The sequence below is a fragment of the Schistocerca piceifrons genome, unplaced genomic scaffold, assembly GCF_021461385.2.
Source record: "Schistocerca piceifrons isolate TAMUIC-IGC-003096 unplaced genomic scaffold, iqSchPice1.1 HiC_scaffold_951, whole genome shotgun sequence".
In the NCBI taxonomy this organism is placed as follows: domain Eukaryota; kingdom Metazoa; phylum Arthropoda; class Insecta; order Orthoptera; family Acrididae; genus Schistocerca; species Schistocerca piceifrons.
In genome coordinates, this window is record NW_025729225.1 from 72,501 (window position 1) to 77,500 (window position 5,000).

A 5,000-nucleotide genomic window follows, 5' to 3' on the forward strand; every position below is an offset into this window, starting at 1 on the left:
AGCACGAAGGAGGTTCAGCGGGTTACCCCGACCTTTCGGCCTAGGAAGACACGCTGATTCCTTCAGTGTAGCGCGCGTGCGGCCCAGAACATCTAAGGGCATCACAGACCTGTTATTGCTCAATCTCGTGCGGCTAGAAGCCGCCTGTCCCTCTAAGAAGAAAAGTAATCGCTGACAGCACGAAGGATGTCACGCGACTAGTTAGCAGGCTAGAGTCTCGTTCGTTATCGGAATTAACCAGACAAATCGCTCCACCAACTAAGAACGGCCATGCACCACCACCCACCGAATCAAGAAAGAGCTATCAATCTGTCAATCCTTCCGGTGTCCGGGCCTGGTGAGGTTTCCCGTGTTGAGTCAAATTAAGCCGCAGGCTCCACTCCTGGTGGTGCCCTTCCGTCAATTCCTTTAAGTTTCAGCTTTGCAACCATACTTCCCCCGGAACCCAAAAGCTTTGGTTTCCCGGAGGCTGCCCGCCGAGTCATCGGAGGAACTGCGGCGGATCGCTGGCTGGCATCGTTTATGGTTAGAACTAGGGCGGTATCTGATCGCCTTCGAACCTCTAACTTTCGTTCTTGATTAATGAAAACATACTTGGCAAATGCTTTCGCTTCTGTTCGTCTTGCGACGATCCAAGAATTTCACCTCTAACGTCGCAATACGAATGCCCCCGCCTGTCCCTATTAATCATTACCTCGGGTTCCGAAAACCAACAAAATAGAACCGAGGTCCTATTCCATTATTCCATGCACACAGTATTCAGGCGGGCTTGCCTGCTTTAAGCACTCTAATTTGTTCAAAGTAAACGTGCCGGCCCACCGAGACACTCAATAAAGAGCACCCTGGTAGGATTTCAACGGGGTCCGCCTCGGGACGCACGAGCACGCACGGGGCGGTCGCACGCCTTCGGCTCGCCCCACCGGCAGGACGTCCCACGATACATGCCAGTTAAACACCGACGGGCGGTGAACCAACAGCGTGGGACACAAATCCAACTACGAGCTTTTTAACCGCAACAACTTTAATATACGCTATTGGAGCTGGAATTACCGCGGCTGCTGGCACCAGACTTGCCCTCCAATAGATACTCGTTAAAGGATTTAAAGTGTACTCATTCCGATTACGGGGCCTCGGATGAGTCCCGTATCGTTATTTTTCGTCACTACCTCCCCGTGCCGGGAGTGGGTAATTTGCGCGCCTGCTGCCTTCCTTGGATGTGGTAGCCGTTTCTCAGGCTCCCTCTCCGGAATCGAACCCTGATTCCCCGTTACCCGTTACAACCATGGTAGGCGCAGAACCTACCATCGACAGTTGATAAGGCAGACATTTGAAAGATGCGTCGCCGGTACGAGGACCGTGCGATCAGCCCAAAGTTATTCAGAGTCACCAAGGCAAACGGACCGGACGAGCCGACCGATTGGTTTTGATCTAATAAAAGCGTCCCTTCCATCTCTGGTCGGGACTCTGTTTGCATGTATTAGCTCTAGAATTACCACAGTTATCCAAGTAACGTGGGTACGATCTAAGGAACCATAACTGATTTAATGAGCCATTCGCGGTTTCACCTTAATGCGGCTTGTACTGAGACATGCATGGCTTAATCTTTGAGACAAGCATATGACTACTGGCAGGATCAACCAGGGAGCTGCGTCAACTAGAGCTGAGCAGCCGGCCGCCCGGGAGTGTGTCCCGGGGGCCCGCGCGAACACGCAAGCGTCCGCTCAATCATTCTGCAAACAGGAGGAGGCTGAGCTCCCCTGCACAATACACCTCGAAACCCTCTCAGGTCCCGGCGGCGCGCAGCGCCGTCCCAAGTACTTGGTCGGGTTCGAGAGAGGCGCAATCGCCCGGAGTTAGGCGAGTAGACGCTTTCGGTGCGACCACCCGTGCTCCCAACTGAGCTTGCCGCTGCCGACAGAGGCCCGGGAGCGTGCTGTCGTGGCATTGCCGGCGGGAGACAACACGCGCCACCTACGGTGACCGGCAGCTCCAACGCCAGCGCCACAGAAGGACAAAAGCCCCACTTGGGTGCCGAAGCGAACTCTCCCAGCACAGCGCACGCGCCAACACATCCGCACAGCTGCGATACAAACCACCAGCGAGAACCGCTGGGGCGACCGAGCAGCAGACGGCGTCGCGGCGCCGAGCGCCGGGCGGCAGCGCATCCTCAACGCACACAGTCCTCAATCGGACCAGCACACTGAAGATGTCCACCGCGCTTCGCACCGGGCCCGCGAGGACCTACTTTGGCCGCACGGCGCCGCGCGCAGGGTGCGCCGGCGCGCAGCTGCGACGCCTGCCGCGTCCGTCGGCCGGCGCGCCTGCCACTGGCCGCCCCCACCAGCCGGCTGTAGCGCGTGCGCCCACGCACCGCGCGGCCAGCACGCCGGGAGGCGCCCCCTCACCGGCCGGGGACGGTCCCACCCAGCCACCGCCGCGTATCGCTTCACACCCAGATGCCGTTCAGTTTCGTCGGCATGGTGGGTATCGCTGGAACAACCGGTTAGTACCTCAACCTATCGTCGCCATCACCGATTCACCCCTAGCGAGAACAACCGCACCACAACAGGTTACCATTTGTTCATTTGCGTAACTTCACCAGAAAACGCAGGCGTCCATCGCCATTTGCAACTTCCACGATTATTGCATGCCTGTGTCAGGTGTCACGCCACACTACGTCTGCCCACATACACGCAACAAAATGTGCACGCCTAGACAATACGTGGAAGGTGGCCCCCGTACGTATGCGATGTCCATTGCTCGAACGACTGTCAACCGGCCTCTGTAGCATGTCGCAGATATGGAACGCGGTGCACCATGCCATCACGGTGTGTGAGGAGAGACGACTAGGTCCGAATACATCAACAGACAGCTCATGCTGATCGCCATCCACGGCGTCCGTTCCTCCCACACGTCTCTATGGCGTACCACACTGCAATCCAGCTCTCATAGGGAGACGACACGTAGCTGCGTGCACAATATTTGCACTGTATGGTCCGCCGTTTTTGGGCGCAGTCGTTGTACGGTCACACATGTGCCACGATGTATCATTCAGTACATAAGGACGAATGTGCAGTACAGATTGTGGTTTACGCGTACGACATTAGCGGACAGTTGACACAGGCCGCACCACAACGTAGCCTGAGTACGTCGCATGCGGAGGGCATTGAACATGCAAAGTTCTCACCAACCAGCTTGCGAAGGCAGGGGGCAAGGTGGGGACGTGGGGAGGGGCGGCATGTACGTCCTGCTGCCATCCACATTACAGTGTACAGCAGGAGCATGTGGAAAGTGAGCAAGACTTGCAAGGTGTTTAACATGAAGCGATACACAGGGGAGCGGGGAGTGCGAGTAGCGAACTATATTGCGAGGGTTGCGGGTGGGCAACACTACACTAATTGAACGAGTCGTATAACAATTACAGAGCAGGTTTAGGCGACAACGTGGGTTACGTTAGGCGACAACGTGGGTTAGGTTAAGGCACGACGTGGGTTAGGTTAAGGCACGACATGGGTTAGGTTAAGGCACGACATGGGTTAGGTTAAGGCACGACATGGGTTAGGTTAAGGCACAACATGGGTTAGGTTAAGGCACAACATGGGTTAGGTTAAGGCACAACATGGGTTAGGTTAAGGCACAACATGGGTTAGGTTAAGGCACAACATGGGTTAGGTTAAGGCACAACATGGGTTAGGTTAAGGCACAACATGGGTTAGGTTAAGGCACAACATGGGTTAGGTTAAGGCACAACATGGGTTAGGTTAAGGCACAACATGGGTTAGGTTAAGGCACAACATGGGTTAGGTTAAGGCACAACATAGGTTAGGTTAAGGCACAACATAGGTTAGGTTAAGGCACAACATAGGTTAGGTTAAGGCACAACATGGGTTAGGTTAAGGCACAACATGGGTTAGGTTAAGGCACAACATGGGTTAGGTTAAGGCACAACATGGGTTAGGTTAAGGCACAACATGGGTTAGGTTAAGGCACAACATGGGTTAGGTTAAGGCACAACATGGGTTAGGTTAAGGCACAACATGGGTTAGGTTAAGGCACAACATGGGTTAGGTTAAGGCACAACATGGGTTAGGTTAAGGCACAACATGGGTTAGGTTAAGGCACAACATGGGTTAGGTTAAGGCACAACATGGGTTAGGTTAAGGCACAACATAGGTTAGGTTAAGGCACAACATAGGTTAGGTTAAGGCACAACATAGGTTAGGTTAAGGCACAACATAGGTTAGGTTAAGGCACAACATAGGTTAGGTTAAGGCACAACATAGGTTAGGTTAAGGCACAACATAGGTTAGGTTAAGGCACAACATAGGTTAGGTTAAGGCACAACATAGGTTAGGTTAAGGCACAACATAGGTTAGGTTAAGGCACAACATAGGTTAGGTTAAGGTACAACATAGGTTAGGTTAAGGTACAACATAGGTTAGGTTAAGGTACAACATAGGTTAGGTTAAGGTACAACATAGGTTAGGTTAAGGTACAACATAGGTTAGGTTAGGTTAGGTTACACGTTGTTGTAAGGAAAGGTGTAGGGGGGGGGCGGGGGCGGCAGGTTCGTTGATAGTGATTATAGTAAGTGAATGCTTGTGACATGATCAGATTTGTCACGTCAGGATGCACCTTTGGCTTATTAGAGGCGGCGCTCCAATTCTATGCTTGTGTCAGACCTGTGTCTTTGACTCATGTCATTGTTTGTGCGCTGTGACAGGAGGTACTATTGTGATGTTGGGTGCACCGTTGTATAGGACATGTGTGGGTGTTGGTGCCTGATCTGCGCAATGGTGGATGTCGAAAGGGTGGGATATTGTATTTTCCGCATGGACCTCCTGGTCTGGTTGTGATAGTGTGGATTGTGTAATGTGGCGGAGAGGATGCACTGGATGTTGTTCCATGCTGGTGCTTACATATTGTATGTGCGCCCGTTAGAAGCAGAGAGTGGTGCGTGATCAGAGTGGCTGGCTGACGTGTGGTTCCCATTGTGGGCA

At 53.2% G+C, this 5,000-nt stretch overlaps 1 non-coding gene across 1 annotated transcript in view; it reads right to left on the reverse strand.

The window, feature by feature from the left end:
• LOC124773352 overlaps positions 1–1,644 on the reverse strand; it is a 1,909-nt gene extending 265 nt beyond the window's left edge. The window contains exon 1 of the ribosomal RNA XR_007014620.1: positions 1–1,644. This exon is cut by the window's left edge and continues 265 nt beyond it. This is a non-coding gene — a ribosomal RNA (small subunit ribosomal RNA).
• Positions 1,645–5,000: the final 3,356 nt, after the last annotated feature.